This window comes from Mastomys coucha, unplaced genomic scaffold (genome assembly GCF_008632895.1).
Source record: "Mastomys coucha isolate ucsf_1 unplaced genomic scaffold, UCSF_Mcou_1 pScaffold4, whole genome shotgun sequence".
Lineage (NCBI taxonomy): Eukaryota > Metazoa > Chordata > Mammalia > Rodentia > Muridae > Mastomys > Mastomys coucha.
The window spans coordinates 52,555,995-52,573,787 of NW_022196910.1; the positions used below are offsets into that span (position 1 = coordinate 52,555,995).

The following is a 17,793-nucleotide window of genomic DNA, read 5'->3' on the forward strand; positions in this document are numbered from 1 at the left end:
TAGTCAGAATCAAGCCACTGCATCAGGGAAGCCTACACATTCGGAGATAACTCCTCTGCTGTAAGAACAGAGAGAACCAAATGAGACACTAATGGACTTTCCTACTGACCAGACACAGAATGTAAACAGTGTTGCGAGCCCAGCAGCTGCTGGAGCCTAGAGGCTGTCAACAGCGAAGTGCATGGCTTAGCAGCAGAAAGGAGTTGAGTGCTCTGTGTAAGATGGAAGCCTGGGGAGGCTACTAGTGATACAAGGCTGGTTAAACACACATCCTTGCTGTCCACACCCTCCTGAATGAAGAAAATGAGTCTGTGGTCACAAGCACACAGGACAATTAAAACAACAACAATAACAAACTCTATATATAGCCAAGAGAACATAGGCAGGGCTCTCATATAAAAACTGAAGCCTGGACTTCCACAATTCCAAACAAGTACATGACCTAGTAAATGTGATCTTTCCCAAGTTTGAAAACCAAACCAAATCAAAATGAAAAATCCTAGGACTCAAAACTGAATATTCTACAACCACTCATTTCCCTCCCTATATGCACACTTATATTAAGGAATTGCATTTCATACAATATGAAAGAACAAAGAAACTTCATATGTGTTTTGACAAAGGAACTGAGAAGGTCCACAGACTACTCATAGATTGAAGTATTCCAGAATTAAATGGATAAGCCACAGTATCAGCAGTCAGTAGCGGAGTGTAGCCACACCGTGCTGAGTGACCCTCTCACCGACTTAGAGTGGCTATTATGTAACAACTAAAATCAGTATGTAACAAAGAGTGGAGGCGAATCAACTGGCAGTGTTAAACCAAACAACCACTCCACACTGGAGAACAGCATTGAAGGGCCTCATACAAGTAATCTCTTGAGAGTATGCAGCTAACAGAAATAAAATCAGCCTGTTAAGGCCACACCTGCATACCAGAGTTCCCCTGTAGCATATTTACAGTATTGTTGCATTAGGCCACAGAGAACAGTGAAAGCATGACGTTTACATTAAGCTAACTGAAATATTCAGGAAAAGAACATATATGCCTTGCACTCTCAATTTCTATGCCAGGTAAAGAATGAGAGCCTGCGAGCAGAGTAGTGATTACGCAGGATTAGATAAGATATGGAGGTGGATGGACTAGAATATAGGATTAGATAAGGTATGGAGGTGGATGGACTAGAATAGAGGATTAGATAAGGTATGGAGGTGGATGGACTAGAATATAGGATGAGGAAATGCACTGAGATTCACTAGTATGTATAACTAATGTGTTAATAAAATAAAAGAAAAATGATTAGAGTGGGGAGGATAGCTCAGTGATAAAGCGCTAGCCTTGTAAGTTAGAAGAGCTAAGGTTATGTCCCCAAATCCACTGGGAGTGGTTGTGTGTTCTTGTAGCCAAAACACCAGAAATTGGGCAACCCCTTCTGAGTTGCTACACAGGGAGTCCAAGGGATTCTGCAAACATTAAGGGATTGCTGTTGCCCCGGCTGTCCCTTAAAGGTGTGAGAAAAACCCTTAATGCTGAAGGCACCATGCAGTTTAGATGCAGAGGCCAGAGGCTTCTGAGCAGGAACCAACCAGAAGGCTCTCTTCCTTGGGACTAGCGTTTGTGGGACCAACAGGTAGCGTGTAAGTTTCCGAAGAAGGTGAAATAATGAAGAGTCCTATCCAGCTACAGTACCCAAGTACCACAGTTACCATCACACCATAACAACACACAGTATGCTTGTAGAACTGGCACTCATGCCTTTGAGGTAAGCGTTAGCTCTCTAATTAGACTTAAGGCCTAATCAATAAGAGGGACTTCATACCCTGTACTAGCAATCTAGCCAAGTCCCCGGGGCTAGTGAAGTCATGAATATTAGAGAAGTTCCAATGGCCATGTTACTCATCTCATAATCCCTATCTAGACTAGCAATATTTGTCCTTGCCTACAGAGTAGTCCTCAGTACTCACCCAGGGACAGAAGAAGACCACTGCAGAACATGAGAAGCACTTAAAACGGACAGTTGTGGAGACCAGTTCCAACTGATACATCAACAACACAAATGACCAATTGGGAGCCAATCCAGTGCAATCACACTAGGGTATTTATTCACAAGCTGAAGCTTGGGCTTAACTCATCACCAATCCACAGGATGGTTTCTGTGAGGAAGCCCCTAAACTTTCATCAGGACAAGGTTTTACAGGAAATGGCAAGAGAGGGGTGAGGGTTTCTAGCCTTGCAAGCATCTAATCGGGGGCTACTGTAGCCTTTAACATAATTGCCTGGTGTGGGAGACAAACCCTAAACTTAACTTCTGCTTTCCTCCTGATTGATGGTTGTTAGGAAGTGAAGTGCAAAGGGTGGGCTTGTAACATGGAGGGGTGAAGATTTGCTGGGGAATAAGCTGGAGACTGGTGTTAGATGCTGGATTTGTTGGGTTGGGGTACCATGTACCCTGGAGATACAGGTCTTATTGGAGGTAACCTGGAAACTGCTGCTACGTACTGGCTTGTTAGTTAACTTGAGTTCAACCATAGGTCAGGTTCTCTAAAATGGAATCCAAACCTCAAAAATTTGGTCTCTCAATAGAGATGCTGACATGTACGGACAGAAAGATCATGAGGGCTCTACCTAACACAAAGAACTAGAGGCAGCTAAGGAATGCTGGGAGTGGAAGAAGCAGTCTTCCCCAGAGAGGAGCACACCAACTGCTTATCCAGTACCAAATGGTCAGCTCTGAAAACTTGGCATACAAGTAACATTATTCAGACTGAGCAAGTTATATTTACGTATTAAGGAATATATATACATGTATTGAATTATTAATACATTATACTATTACTATTATCACATAAATAGCATTTTGTTGTTGCATTAATATCAAATTATATGTTATATAATTTATTTATAATATTAAGTATAATAAATAACATTATATTTATGTATTTCTACTATATCATATATGTTAATATAATATATTATTATGTGTAATTATATACTCTCTTATTCTATTTTATTTATATATTATGTATAATACTTAATATATTTTGTATAATATAATGCAACATCACCTAATAAAATTAGCCATGAATTTGAAAGAGAGCAAGGAGGCAAATGTAAAAAGGTGGAATGGGAAGAAAAGAAAAAGAAAATGATGGAATTGTACTCTATTGCAACTTCAAAAATTTTAAAAGTCAACAAATATAGTACCTAAAATTCTCAAAGAATAAAAATAGATGAGAAGAAAACATTCAAGGAAATGTATAAATTTAAAATCCCAGACCAGACAGAAAAGAATATAAGAAAAATGCATGGAAGACCCTCTTGTCTGAGGACTTGGCATCCCTTGGATTGTGTAAATGGGTGACAGATGTTTGAAATCCTTCCAGCGTCAGAAACAGCCTGCCTTGCAAAGCAACAAAACCAGAGGGGCAAGCACACAGAGAGAGCTAATAAGAGAAGTCTGGGGCGGAACTCTGGCTGCTTGTCCAGAGAGAAGAACCACAGACAGGAAGGCAGAGGCAGAGCTGAGAGCAAGGATGGAAGACCCGGGGCTGAGTTACAGAGGCTGAGGGGCACAGAGGTCCGGAGCAGGGATGAGACTCTGGGCTGAGGTCCACATTCTCAGTGGAGGCTCAGAGGACCATGTGTCTAGCCTGAACACAACCTGGTGGAATCTGCTCTACTAGGCTGTGCACATGCATCATGCTGGTGAGACCTTTGTTTCTTTCCACTCCCTTGTTTATTTGATTTGTTTGTTTGCTTGCTTTATGAAGTTTTTCCTTTCTCTCTCCGTATCTTAGCTTGGAATTAATGACACTGGTTTCCATGACTTCAAAGATCCATAGGAGAAGAATTTTATTCTGGAACTTGGGTTCTACTCCACACCTCTCTTTTGATGGGATGTAGACTAAGGGTCAATGGTGGAAGGGCTGGTATTTGAAATACTGGGATCTGGTGAGTGTAAATGGAGTTGGTAGATAATCAGGCTATTACCTGATTATCTAACATCCCTTAAGAGAGAAGCCTGGGCTTGTATTTCTTTACAATGTAACATTATTGGGAAACAAAGTACATTAATAAACTTTCTGTTTCAAAAACAACTCAATCGATAATCTACTTAAAATGACAGGACACATATTTTGCCTAAAGGTTTTAGCTGTTTTGGAGCATGATCAGTTTGTCCTGTTGTTGGGCTTGTGGCAGAACAAGACTACCCACTTCCTGGCTAGGGAGGTAAGGCCAGGAGGAAGATGGGCCTTAATAGACCTCACCATCTCCTTAAGGGCAAGTCTTCTATGCCCAAACTCCTCCCACTAATGCATACCTCCTAAAGCTGCCCCTGCCTCTCAAAGAGCTGAGTCAGAGCAATGTACCTACCACATGCAACTCTGAAGGACCCTCTAGATCCTGATGTTATACTGAGTAGGCTGGCTCCCAAACCTGCAGGAAGGGTGTCTCTACAGGAATGTGCCTGAGGAATATGGGGGTACGTCATGTGGAGACTGATGTATATACTGGAATTGCATTGCCACAAGTAAAGCAAAGCCTGGGTCAGGCAAGACTGGAAGAGACAGGAAAACACAGCCCAGCCTATGTCTTATTTCACACTTCCAGGTTCTAAAATGGAATGAGGATAATTTTGAGTTGGTGGGGCTTTGTCAGGGCAGAACTAGGAATGCTTAGAAGGATGAATCCCATACCAGGCCTGCTTGGCAAACTGCACCAGGTAGGCCAAGCCTGACAACTGCTACAGCCCCCACTTAGAACTCACGGAATGGGAACTCTCACAGGCCACATGACCCACACATGATCTGTAAAGCCAGTGGACATTAAGGATCCTTCATGGCCTTGATCCACCTTGTCCTCTGAAGTCTTCTGTATCTCTGAGTTATTTAAATTTATCAGAGCCTGACAAACTTCAGCAGTGTATAATTCAGGTTATCTGTGTCTACTAATGGAATAAAGAAACAGAGATAAGCTTTTTGATGGTTGCCATATTTGTAAACTTGAGTGGCAAGTGTAAAACAGCCTAGTGCAGCAGAGTATAAACTAGTTGGTGTCGCTTGTCAATTGAAGAGTATACTAGAACTATACAAAGAAATCTGCATATATCCAACATAAAGCAACAACAACAGAACTAACCTCAGGCTTCAGAGATGGTTCAGTGGGTAAGAGTGCTTGATCTGTAGTCATAAAGACCTGAGTTCAAATCCCTGGCATTCATGTTCAAAACCAGATATGGCTGTGTGTCTGCAACCTTATTATTAAAAAGGTGGGGCCAGGAGAAGGGTCCCAAGAGGTTGATGGCCCACCAGCCAAGTCGAAATGCCAAACTTATGGTTCAGTGAGAAACTATGTTCTGTCTACAGATGTAAAGGCAGGTGAGATCATGGGAGAAAACACCCTCAAACTGCCCTTTTCTCTACAGACATCAATATGAATGTGTACGTGCACAATACATACATGCTGCAAACATTCCACACCATACTCAAATGTGTAGTTATATACAGACACAGAGTCACGGACACATACACACACACACACACACAGTCTTAGCTGTTAGAATCTAAAATGTTTTACAGTGTCATGGCAAATGATTGCTCTGTTTTCCTACTACATGTGGATCATTTCAAATGTTATATGGATATCCTTACATTACTATATACTCTGATTTTTAATAATCAGATTTTAATAATCTTAAATTTCCTTAAAATTTTCTTTAAAAACAATCTCTTTAAAACTTCACCTACCTCAGAACTTAAAAATTACAAACTTCTCAACATTGACTTGGTGTTGTGCACCAAAATAAGTGCTGGTATTCTTGTCTTTCACTTTGAGAGACTCCTCCTGTAAGGAGAACTTGAATAAGCCTATGCAAATACACCAACACACAGGATGGAGTTTTACAAGTCAAACTGATAAGCAAGCTTATAATGCTGAAGGTGAATGGAAACCATCAGTGGCTCTCTGCACTCTAGCTGTGAATACTTTGCCAGCTCTGCTCCAAAGTGGAAATGGTTTTGGAATAAACCAGCACGTGTATAGAGCATCACACCATCAGCCCTACTTGTCACCCACAAATAGAGAGGTCCTATTCTACTTCCAGCAGTGCCCATAATGCGCTAAGTTATGCTCTGTATGCTGCTGCTCCTTGTGTATAAAATGGATGTTCCTACCAGCTCTAGATTTCAATTGCAAAGTCATCAATCATTGTCTGACATTTAATTTCAGCTGAGGAGAAAAACTCTGTAAGTGGAGTTACATATGTAGTATCGCAGAAGTATCTGGCTGCTGGTGCTATTGGAAGCTCACGTGGTTTTAGTCTACATCTAACCAGCCTGAGTCCCTGGCCTAGGGATTTTGTTGACTAAAGATACCAGTGGGCAGACACTTCTAAAAGGTACAAAGACTTCTCTCAATCGTCTAATTGTGGCTGAGCAATGTGCTCTTAGGGAAAAACACTATGCAGAATGATCAATTCTAAGGATGTACAATGTATATACTGACATCTTCAGGAGCTGACTTTATGAGTGAAACTTTAATGACTTTAAGGTCATTAGTTACATTAACACTTTGCAGTGGTACCACACAAAATGCAACTGCAGAATAACCACCTATCTTCCACCATACCAACTTACCTAGCTTGCATACCAAAAAATAATATAGTTTTTTTTAAGTACTTTCCAACCAAGCACACACATTTATAAGATGTAACGACTCATCTAAGAAATAAGGACACTTTATTGTTAGATAACATAAGGTACAAATACAAATTTAATGAGTGAAAACCCACTCTTATTTTCCAAAAATAATTGGTACCGATGATTCAAAACCTTTCCTCCAAACCAAAAGTTGGCAGGATACATAAAGTGAGGCATTCCTTTAAATAATTAGGATTAATTCATCTTTCAGCCAGGAGAGCTTTAAGAACCACAATAGCAAATTTTATAGAACATTTAAAAATTCACTTTGTGACTACAACCACACAATGTCTCATCAACCGGCCTTAACTCGGTCCACTACAGAAATTAAGTACTTTTCCACCAGCGACATTTATGGGTTTAAACTCTACTTTCAATAAACTTAAAACATGAAATCAAATAACAAGAATGAAGTGAGCCATGCCCATAATCTACCAGAACCAACATGAGCACAGTTTTTAAAGATTTAAAGTTACCTGAGAGAGAGAAAAGCCGCATTAGCCACTTGTTGGGGACTCGGAGCTGCGAGCACGCAGCCGATTGAACATTAACTTTCAGCCAGAAGCAAACTTGCACACAGCTCTCCAGAGGCCAAGGCACTGCCTTCCCCTCCTTCTCTCCTCTCAAATAGGGGAAAGGTAGTTCGCGCTCTCTTCTTGAAGAACTTGCTTTCACACGCACAATTAGTTCATACTTCTCACAGTGTAACATAAACCGGGCTTAAATTATAGCCAGGGTCAAAAAGGTGACGTGTCTGGCACTTTGAATTGCTACATTTAACCTTCCGATTTTCCTTCTGTGTAGTTTTAGTGGGCAAGCTTTCAAGGGTATTTTTTTTCCCTAGCATGTAATTTGATACCATGTCTGGAAGACACGGTAAAAATCCCTGTACAATATGCATTGCTGTGTCTATGAATCTTAACAGAATCTGAGACTGGGGAAGGTAGCATTATGAACAGTAACAAAGAGGTCAAAGGCACAGAGTTTCGTTTCATTGGCTGAAGTGGACTTGGAGTGGCTATCCTGAATCACCCTTCATCTTTGTCTTAAACTGAGACACGGTCTCTCACTGCCTCTGAAGCTCATGGATTCCGCTAGACCTAGGCAGCTGCTGAGCCTCGGCATTTTCCTGGCCCACCTCCACTATAGCTCTTGGATTTTTACAGGGGACTGTGGACACACACAGCAGGCACTTCACTGACAGCCATCTCTGCAGCCCTTAGGAGGCATTTTGCCAAACAATTTGCATCCATTACCTCATTCTCTAAATGGTATAAAATAGGCACTGTGTAAATATTTTTAAGTATGGGCATATTGAGGTGTAGAGTTTCGTTTTACTTATGTATGGTCCTAAAGCTTGAGTATCCTGGATTTTGGCTTCCACCTCTAGTTTCTAAAGGATCTAGGGCCCATATTCCTCTCCACTAAACAGTAGACAAATGTCTCTACAGTCTGTGGTTGAGGGGCTTCCGTGCTAACTGTCGACCCGAGGAATCCTGGAATCACCTGGGAGCCAGGCACTTGGGCAAGCCTCAGGGGATGGTGCTGGCTTCTTTCACTGATGCAGGAAAATCAGTCTTAACACAGGTTGGGATCATTCCGGCTGTGGGGAAAGTGAGTGGAGGGCCAAGATGTCTGTGTTGCTCATTCTCTGCCTCTCACTGGGGACAGATATGGTGTGACCTCAACCTCCTGATTCTGTAATGTCCCTCTCATGAGGGACAATAACCTGGATTATAAACTAGAATAAAACCTTCCTCCAGTAAGTTTCCTTGGTCAGAGTATTTTATCACAGTAACAAGCAAAGAAACTGAGATGAGATGCATGGTTTCTAAAGGAAAAAGATTCAGTTCTCTAGAACTGAGCACCAGATACCAGTCTGTTGCAAAACATGTTTCTCAAAGGTTTTAATTATGTGCATAATGATTATAATGACCAAGCAACAAAGACAATTCTCTAGACATTCTCTCTGATTTTTTTTTAATCAAACACAGCAATTCCTTTTCCTAAAGTATACAATGTATGTCTGCTTCTTCTGCTGGAGTCCAAATCTAAAATGAAGCAGAAGCAGATGGACCTTCTTTCTTTCTACAAACACAGACAAGTGAGGCTTTGATACTGATACAAATTGTAGTATGAATTGTCCTAGTACATAGTAAACACCTCACACTCTAGAGGAGATGACATTTTTATAGAAACCTCATCAAATGAATCTTTGTCCCAATAAAGCTTAGCACTTAACAACCAGTGTCAGAGGACTGCTTACCACTTAGCTTAATGAGCTTAACAGCTTTATTTCCATTCTGAAATCAAGCAAGGCTTCCTCCCATCACAGTGAGTGTTCTAATGGGCTGAGCATAAAAGGCTGGTTTTAAACACAGAGAAAGGGAAAGCAGATCATCCCACCCCCAGCCCCAAAAGAAGGGCTAGCCATTTCAAAGTTATTTCCCTTGAAAAGTTGGGGGAGGAGGGCTTGGAGTCAGCAGGACTGAAGATAAGTGATGGTTAAACATTTGACTTGTTTTGTGGGAGGATTAAGGTGAGAGGGAAAATCATTATCTCACAAACTGAAACTGGCCTGCTTGGGAAATGTGTTGATTATCTCTGTAATCTCGGTTTCTCCTGGCAGATAAGGAGCTCTTTTTCACACTTGGTCACCTGAAAATACTGGCCTACCACAAAGATTCTACCACAGCGCTTAGTGTCATGGGAGACTCCACATTGACTTCCAGCCTAGTCTAGTGGGAACCAGGGGAAGAAGCTTGGATCAGAAAACAATGCCTCCTGTGTAAGTTTGGCACTATTCAGGGTTCACAACATTTATTTGAGATAGTGACTATGCAATTAAAAGTAACTCCATCTTGCCCTCACCGGATTACCTGTTTCTTTTAAAAATAAAAATATAAGAGGATAAATGTCACCGAGGCTATCTGTTGACAGGATGACAGTGGCACATTCATATGAGGACAGGCCATCAATGCTACTCAATCAGCACCACTAATGTAATGTCACCATGAGTGGTCAACTTTACTAAGTTTTATTTACATGTAGGACACTTTGTTTCAGTATTGCAAGATATTCCAAGAAAGTTAAAACAAATATGATCAGGATTGATATGTCCGAATTTGGAGGTATTAAAGGAAAGAAAGAAATGATGTAATTATGACCTCAAAAATAAAGAACAAGTCTGTAATCAGCAAACGGCTTCACAAAATCTACATAAGTGTCATGAGTATGGATAATGTATTTTGCACTTTTAATACCTTCTCTTTATGTCTCTTCCAACGTTAAATCCCTAAACATTCTGTGTGCTGCTTACATTCATTTTGTTAAGTTTACTGAGCATGTTAAGAAAAGTTACAAAGCTCAAATCATATACCAACAATTTGTTTTATAAACATATCATTTATTTTTCTTCGCCCAATGTCCATTAAATTATTTTAGCATTTTAAATATCCACTTGTAAAAATTCTACCAGAAATCAAACTCATCTTGAAATCAAATTAAGGGTCAACATTTGCTGTAGTCAAAAGAATCGCACAAGTAGCTGGATTAACTCAGCACAGAGCGTGGATATTGAGCCCAGGCCCTTGCATATGCTGCACCTGCTTTCTCTTATTTATTTTTACTAAGGAAAATCACACACGGTGGGAAGCACAGAGAAATCACATGCTTGTAACTGTACAACCTATTCTGTAGGACATGAGACCCAGACAGTAGCTACATGAACCTCTAAGAGAGAAGACAAATGCAGGGGAGCCCTATTCCTGCTCATTGAGCCCCAGGGAGACCAGGGCAGGAGGTGACTAACCTTTGCCAAGGTTACCTGTTCTCAAGAGTCATTCTGGAGCAATGGTTGTAAAAAGGTTTGCTCCTCCAGACCCCCAAGTTTTTAACATTCTTCTATCTCTTTGGGACAAAAGAAAGAGGAAATACAGTCTTAGCAGAAAATCCTGATGAATACCATGTGTGGTGTTGGAACATGTCATTTATTCCATGCTTGGGTCATGACAATAAGTTCTTGGCAACAGATTTGTTTATAATCTTATTCCCAAGTTTCATGTAGCCTTGCACATTTCCCTTGTGAGATTTTGATGTTGTTCACATTATGACAGAAAGTTAAAAACTGGATTAATGAGCAAAACCCATGCTCTTCATCTGATTAAAAAGCCTAAGGAAGTACAAAGAGCAGAAATCCCAGTTATGTATTTTAGAAGGAACAGAGAAAGAAAATAGTTGAAAAGCAAACAAACAAACAAAATATAAAACCAAATGCCTCCCAATGCGATATGAGTGTCTATTTGCTTTTCTCATCGGTAATACTGTTTCTGTTTTCTTTTCTGTAAAAAAAAAAAAAAGAAAAAAGAAAAAAAGTAATACAGCCTTCATATTCATGGGACAGAGTTAGGTATGATTTTCTATTCTGAATTCTAGAACACAATAGAACTCAAAATTAGCAAATACCAGAGGGAAACAATCCTGGTTCATTTCCTGAGTTAATTATTTCTCAGAGTCACAGCATAAGGCATCTTGGTCTTAACTTTGAAATCAAGGACAAGAAGAGGGCTGTCTTCAGATTTGCATTGTGGAGTTATCCCATTTTATATACTTACACAAAGTATGTAAGCATTCCGTTACCTTCAGGGCAGTCAATAGAGCATACAAGGGTGATTTGGGTATAGGAGACATGTAGAACTCTTCCAACTCTTGCTACTGTCTGGTCAGTAGAACACTGCAGTACGTTCAGTGCACAGATGAGGGTATTCAGGACCAATGCCTTTAAGGTGTCTTTCTATTTCAGAGCACGTGATTTCACATAGCTCCCTGGCATTGCCCTTGGCACAGATTGGCCTCACAAGCTCCTGTCACTAACAGTGACTCATTACAGTGTCCATAGCGGCCAGACTGTCCCCTTCCTCATGGAGGAATCAAGCTTTCCAGCCACACAGACTCACCTCTCGTTCCTTCATTTCCTGGGTACCTTGTAACTTCAATAATTTGAGTAGCTTCCAATTTTATCCATACCTCTAAGTATTTACAGATCACCTGTGCCTGCCTAATCATGGAAATTCCAGGATTTATATATATAAAATAAAGTATGATCAAGAGTATGTATTCCATCCACTGCTATAGGCAGTGATACAAGGATACACAGTTTAATGTTCTTTGGTTTTTTTAATACCCTTATTTTTTGTAAAATGAGGAATCCTTCTACACACTGTTTTTAAAAACTATAAAGGCATTAATTTTTATCAAGGTATCCGCAAGCAATGTTTAGAGACAACGTTGGGTAGACTGTCTCAGACACATCGTCTCACTGGAAATAAGATGGTTCAATATCTCAAAACAAGTACAATGAAAACAAATTGGATTTCTTAACTCCTAAGTTATTTTAAAAGGTTTTGGTAGAAACCTCTTGATGCTACTTGAAAGGAAAGCATAAGAGACCCTCACCCACTTATGCCAGGAAATAACAACAGGGAAAGTGTGGTAGGGCTGGTGGGATGACTCATCGAATACAAGTGCTTTCCATAAAAGAAAGATGATCTGAGCTTGGTCTCCAGAATCCATACCATGGAAAGATGGAAGGAGAGAACCAACTCTAGAAAGTTGTTATCTGACTTATGTACTAGTGCTATGTCACACATATAATAACATACATACATCATGCATGCACGCACACACACACACACACACACTAATAAATAATAATAGTAACTAAAAACTAACTTTTCTCAGTAGAAGAAAAGTGGGAGGGTTGGTGTGTGCCTGAAGCCTGATTGGAGGCACTTGCAGTAGGTGCTAACACAGAAAAACCACAACTGGACAGAGAATTAAGACTTTGGAATGATCACCCCTAAATGAGGCAGCTATATCGAGACTCTCCCCTCCAAGCTTGGGGATCTGCCCAGAAGATGGAACAAGAAGGCTGTGAGAGCCAAAGGCAGAGGCTGACTTCAGGGCAGCAGCATGGCCCAGATACAGCAGGTCTGAGAGGAACTCCGAACTTGCACCCGAGCATGTACAGGACCAGCACAAGATCAAGCCAGCTAAAATCACAGCACACGGTAGATGCAGAGCCACCGTGAGGCAAGAAGCGGTTTGCAACCGATAGCTGCTGGGCTTTGGAAAGAGTCACACTTCTTCCACGGAGGGAGTGCCACTGGGTATAGACACCCAGGTTTGGGAGGAGTCCACGAATTGGACCCCATGGGAGTGGTATTTGCTTTTTGAAAAGAGAGAAATAATGTGAATTTAGGGGATCAGGATTGGGAGAAGATCTTGGAGGCAGTATGGAAAGAGAAAGCACAAGATCAAACTATGCTGTATGAAATTCTCATATAAAAGGGAAATCTAATGCAAGGATCACCAGTAATATAAAGTCATCAGGGAACAGAGTGGGCAGAGATTTTTTTTTTTTTTTATGCCTAAGCTTGGCAGCATAAGCACATGCAACAATAACAATACACTAAAAGTAAACTTTTTAAAATGGAGGACCTTCCTTTAAATGCATACAGGAAGCCAGTTAGTGGCGATTGTACGAAATCTGAGGCTTGGTGACGCTTCAGTGTTTATCTTGCAGTCTGCTGCTTCTCTGAGTAGATTAGATCCTTGATGACCCCTTAGCTGCAGAGGTCATGGGCCTCCTTTGCCTTTGGTAGGCTGTGTCACCAGCCTGGGAGTGAGTCCTCACTGGGTCCCTTTGCCCTTGGGGCCACACCTGTTTCCCTGCACAGTCTAGGATAATTCCTTGCTTGCTGTCTGGCCTCCATTGCTTTTGTTATAGGTACTGGATTTTATTTTCAGGGCAGACTTACATTCTATTTCTTATCTTGAACAAACTACCCAATCACAACCCCAGCTTGCCCTTTCCTGTAAATTCCTTGTGCTAAGACATCTGATAAAATAACCCTACAGTCCATTCCACAGTTAGTCAGCTAATTTTCAAGACGAGAGAAAGAGGAAAAACAAAATCAACATCCCCCCTCCAATAAAAACCCCACTGAGCAAGGCTGATGGGGTCTCATCCCACACTCCCTCTCAGGTGTCTCACTACAGAGGAGATGCATTTTGTCGGTGGTCACTCTGTAGTACCATTTCTAGGGTGACTTCTTCTGAGACAGGAAAGCTGATCTTGGAAATAAATTCAAATTAAAGTGTCCATTTGATTACATAGTCAAGCCACACCTCCAGTCCAGCAACAGGTTTAAGAATTAAGTGCATGCATCAAAGAAGCCAGCAGAGTCTGATTTTCCCCTTGTGCTTAATTAATTAGTTTAACCAACATTTAGTGGGTGGTGAGCACACAAAGCCACTATGGAAGGACCAGGAGGAATGCCAGGATAAACAAGGCAGGGGCTCTTTCTCTCACATGTACTCACTCCTCGATGAAATACACAGATGCACACAGAGCTACCCAGCCAGGATTGTTAAAGCTACCATAGAGCCATAGCCTTCTTAGGAGTAGTCAATGTCCTCATGGGCCATACTGTAGGATTTAATTCAGTGCCACATAAATTCACATAGGCTACACACGAGATAGAAAACTCATAAAACCATGAGATACAGGCATCCTCTGTATTAGAAAGCTGTTATGCAGTACTAGGTTCTGATTCTCTGGAGAGTATAGAAGAATCAGTTCTTTGTACCTAAAACCACCATCATGCTCTGACTAGACTTTTTGGGAAACATTAGCAAATATAATGACAAAGTCTTGACAGGAACTTTTGAGAGGTGGAGGAGAATGAACATCATGTCTTTGATTTTGTTTTGTTTCTTTTTCTAGGTTGAGAATACTGCCCATGGAACCTCCAAACAATTCAGGCTTTTGCCAAGAGGACAGGTTGCTTTCCACAAACTAACAACAAGGTCCTCTTGCTACAGCTACATAGAAGCCTTAGCCATACTTTCTAGTGTCTTTGATATGGGAATATACTCTGTAGGCAAAAGAAAATATGTAAACTGGAACCCAGAGACAAACCCTTTGATCTAAATCTGTCTTGCCTGCAGAATATGTCAGGGCAATGTTGGCACAGACCTGTAGGATCAATTATCCAATGCCATTTGAGACCCACCCCATGAGAGGGAACTCATACCTAAAACTGCTTGGATGACCAAGAACCTGAGACTAGACAGGCTGAGGACCTATGATAAAGCCAACTACTACTGTTCAACTACTAAAATCAATAAAGTGATGACATTTTGTTATACTTAGAGATCAATGCCTTGAATAAAAAATAAAAATAAAAATATTTCCTATGTAGTAGATAGGATCTCACCCAGAGACCTACAGCTGGACAATGTGCAGAGAGTGAGGGACTTTGGGACATTGAGTCCTAAATGGAATGTCTTCATCAAAGCGGGGATCTCTGTGGGAGAGGAGGTGAAATCATATTAAGAGCCAGAGGTGATGGATGACTCTAAGGAAACAGTGTCCTCCAGACACACCAAAACCGATGCACATGTGAACTCACAAAGGCATTGCAACAGATACTGGCATGCAGAAGCTCAGTCAGTCTACACAGGTACTCACCCTGAAAAGCAGAAATGGACATGGGCTCCCAGATCCAAGTAAGAAGCTGGGTGCAACTGATGCTTGTTGCCAAAGGAAAAAGTCTGTCCCGTGGGGTCTCATTGGGTATATTAACCACACCTCAGGGAAGGCCCAATGCCCAAGAGTAGTAGGATAAATCAAAACCAATCCAATGGTACTTTTTTTTTTTAACATTTTGTCTCATTTTGCTTTGACTGAGCTTTGTGTTGTTGTTGTTGTTTTATTAGGTTTTTGTTTGTTGATTTTGATTCTGTCTCTTTGACTCTGTCTTTCTCTCTGTGTTTGTCTGTCTGTCTCTGTCTCTCTCTGTTTCTGCTTCTCTGTTTCTGTTTCTCTCTCTCCCTCTCTCTCTCTCTCTCTCTCTCTCTCTCTCTCTCTCTCTCTCTCTCTCTCTCTCTCTCTCTCTCTCTCTCTGTGTGTGTGTGTGTGTGTGTGTGTGTGTGTGTGTGTGGTGTGTGTGTGTGTATGCATACTTTTCTTGTTTTTCTTGTTTTGGAGAGAGAAAAAAACAAAGAACATAGACAGTTGGGAAGAATTTGGGAGAAACTTGAGAAAGAAAATGATTAAAATATATTGTACGAAAAATTACAATTAAAAAAAAAATACCTTTAACGAGGACCTAGTACCCAAAACATGTATTTATCCAATTGAGCCTGACAGTAAAGGCCATATTTAATCACTACCCCTGATGTTGACTGACAGGACACACCTTGTGATTCTCGGGACTGAGGACACAGTGATGGAGTGTGGTGGAAGACTCCTTTGTGTCTACTAGAGATGTGATAGCTGGTTGTGCCTACCTTCCTCCCTTGAAAGGAATCCCAGAAAGAGAGATAAAGAAGCCATATTGAAGAGCTGAATACACCTGACACTTCCTGCTCATTGCATGTTTTTGTTTTATTTTTTGTTTGTTCGTTTGTTTTTTAAGTCATATTTAAGTTAAAGCTGGGGCCAGAAAGGGCAATGACTTGTATGGAATGTTGAAATTCATCTTTGAGGCCACTGAAGACCTGTATACATCATCGGTCCTTTGGCACAGCCCCTTGGCACTCTTGTGACTCTTAGGTATATTTAGGTGAATGAGATGAGAATTAGCAAATGTGGGAAAGGTGCAATTGTAAAGTGGGGATGGACAGATGGACTTGCCTGAGTGGTACCACAAAGGTAGCAGCTCTGTTTGGAGAATGACACAGAAATCTCATTTAGCCATGAGCCCAGTGTCATTGTCTGTTCCTTAATCATATACCTGACAGGCTTGTGAGGATAATGTTTAAGTATCCAATTTAAACCGGCAGTTCCTCTCATGTTTCAGATGTCTGTGTAAAGAATGTGTTTTGTTTGGATTTGTTTGTTTTCCCTACAGAAAGCCAGAGGTTGTTAGAAGACAGGCACAGGCAGGCTGCTCTGTAAGAGTTATGCACAATTAAAAACTGTTTGGCACACACAGTATGGAGCCACTGGCCTCTGTGGGTAGCTGGATGTGGTAAACAGATCTTACCTCACTGCCCAACTCTGCCTCTTCAAGGTTCATAGAGGTTTAGCACCATCCCTGGAAAGCCTTGGAGAGACTTTTCTCCATTAAGATTAAAATGTATTCAACTCATGTTAGCTGGGTAAATTAAAGCCTGTATCTTGTAATGTAGATCCTGTGAGCGAGTTCTAACAGGCTAATCAAATGTTTGTTTTCTACCCAAAGAACCAACACCATTCCCAGATGAAGAACATCTCCACCCTTCTAACAGAACATCATGGGAAACAAGATTCCAAGTGGGTTTCCCTCACTTTGGAAACATTTCTTATCTAGGCATCTTCTTAAAGGGTGGTGCAGGCTTTCCTGGTGCCAAGGTCTCTGCATGCTTGAACAGTGATATCAACCAAAACATAACGACTCTATGTGTAATGAAGCTAGGATAGAAAGGTGATTCCCATGAAATGAAGCATTGCCGAGTCTGCTAATTGTTCTTAATTAATGTTTAATTAATTAATATTTGTGATAATGCTAACAAGGGAGAGAATGACTTAGAAGCATGGCATTTAAACAATGAGGTGAGCTCACACTGCGCTGCTGAGAGCAGTTAGTTTCACTAAAGTGTGTTTGCCCCAAAGCCTCCAGTCCTAAATTTTGGATACTACTATATCTAATCTTTTTAAAGAATAGGACAAGGTTATGGAATATATACAACAATCACAATAGTTGAGTTTATTTGGTTTCTAAGAATTGTCAAATTTGCTCCAAGCACTTTAAATAGATTAAAATCATTTTTGTGATAGTCAATATGAAGAACCTTTACAATGTTCTCACTCTTTTTGTGTTTGAACAGATTTTAGTCGGGAAGCACTGGCACTAAGAGTTGAAACCACACAACAGAAGCTACAGTCTGAGCCCCAGCTCTTAACAATGGCTGTGACAGAAGACGCCAGGGAAGTATATCCAATGGGAGTCACAAAACACGGTATAAACCTCCCCAACAATCATAATTTGCTTACAAGACAAAGCTAAGGATTAAAGTCCAGATTCCTTCACATCAAATGTCCCAATTT

General features: G+C 40.9%; 1 protein-coding gene and 1 long non-coding RNA gene across 3 annotated transcripts in view; one reads left to right on the top strand and one right to left on the bottom strand.

Moving 5' to 3' along the window:
* Positions 1-17,793, bottom strand: part of Slc16a7 (solute carrier family 16 member 7) — a 169,311-nt gene that overhangs the window by 102,333 nt on the left and 49,185 nt on the right. The gene's annotated exons all lie outside the window — the stretch shown is intronic.
* On the top strand, positions 3,469-17,775 carry LOC116076420. Its single transcript, XR_004112941.1, has 4 exons — positions 3,469-3,705; positions 9,328-9,486; positions 14,485-14,567; positions 17,574-17,775. It is a non-coding gene; the product is annotated as an uncharacterized LOC116076420 (long non-coding RNA).